This window comes from Sprattus sprattus (genome assembly GCF_963457725.1).
Source record: "Sprattus sprattus genome assembly, chromosome: 14".
Lineage (NCBI taxonomy): Eukaryota > Metazoa > Chordata > Actinopteri > Clupeiformes > Clupeidae > Sprattus > Sprattus sprattus.
In genome coordinates, this window is record NC_137912.1 from 20165829 (window position 1) to 20167590 (window position 1762).

Sequence of the window (1762 nt, forward strand, 5' to 3'; positions counted from 1 at the left end):
GGAAAGATTATTTGAAGGCTAATATCTAGTAGCCTAGGCTTACTTTGGTCAAAATAAAACAAGGTCACAAATGGGCACTGACTGTAGTCTTGCCTTAAACGTTAAATCCATTAAATATCAAAAGGTCAAGCTGTGGTCTGTGCCTATAGGCTACATTAAAATATCAAAACAGAACTGATTAATTAAAAACATTTTGAAACTCCGAAAAAGTGTATGTTTAAAAAACAATGTATGCCTTAATAGTTTGCTTTCAAATACCTCGATGAAATAGGCCAGGCAGGCCTTATATTGGAGTAAATAGGACAGTCACCATAGTCATAGCATAGTTATCACCATTTCGACATCTAACGCGTACAAATGTGTATCATGTGTGTCGCGTACAACTTGTGGCTGTAATATTGGATCACACTGCCACCTTGTGGTAATCATGAGACTCACATAGGTTATCGCCAGTAATGATTCGGCAGGGTGTAGCGTAATTTTCAAACAGCAAATGTTGACCAACATTCTGTTCACTGGCACACAAATTAAATCGTCAAAGAAGCTGAGACTAGCTCTAAATAAAATGGCCAAGCAATGCTTAGTGGTTGTTGTAAATGGGTAAGTAATGCAAAGTAAAATATTTTATTTTAAAGAAATGCATGACAATAAGAACAAAAAAGGTCCACGTCAAAGTCAAAGTAGCTTTATTGTCAATTACTTCACATGTCAAGACATACAAAGTAATCGATATAACGTTTCCCACTCTCCCACGGTGAAACATATAAAGTGCACAGGCACAACAGATAAGACATGACATGAACGTGTCACAGTGGCTCAGGTGCTTGCACTGCCGCCTCACAGCAAGGAGGTTATGGGTTCGATTCCCGCATGGGGCGCTGTTGGTCCTGGGGGGTAGGTTCTCCCCAGGCCTTCAGTGCTCAGGTGGTCTATCTCCCGGGCCTTTCTGGGTGGGGTTTGCATGTTCTCCCCTTGTTCAGAAGGGGTTTCCTCCACTAAGAACCCCAACCCCAGCAGAAGAACCTTAATCTGTCCCTGACCAAGACGGATCACTTGACTTGGTCCCACTGCTCCTGGGGGGTCCTGGAGGAAGGACAGTCCAGGATGGGTGAAATGCGGAGAAGAAATTCACTGTGACCTCAGGCCTGTGGCTGTGTGTGTTTGTGTGTGTCCTGATCGCCACTATGCACGTGTGTGTTACTGTGTGTCGTTTGTGCTAATAAAAACTGACTGAAGTCAGCCTTGTTCCTAGTACTGAGTAGAAGACATTACATAACACTAAGTAGAACATACAGATAAACCACACCAAACGGTATCTATACCCAGAATACATAAGCCCAACGCAATTCACACTAGAAGAAGCATTAATCAGGAAAACCTAATAAAGATACAAACCTTATCAGAAACTTGCACAATACTAAAACTGGGCCTTATCAACATTCGGTCCCTAACATCAAAAGGTGCACTTATAAATGAGCTGATAACAGACAACAACATCCAAATACTTTTCCTAACTGAAACCTGGCTAAAACCAGATGAATTCATAGCCTTAAATGAATCTACCCCCCCAAGCCATGTTAACTGCCACATCCCCCGCAGCACTGGACGTGGAGGTGGAGTTGCTAATCTATGTATTTCCCCAAGACCTAAATTTAAATTTGCATCATTTGAAGTCCTCGTACTTCATCTTATGCATCCAAACTCAAAAGCCACTAACCCGGTCACTCTTGTGACACTATATAGACCACCAGGTCCCTACACT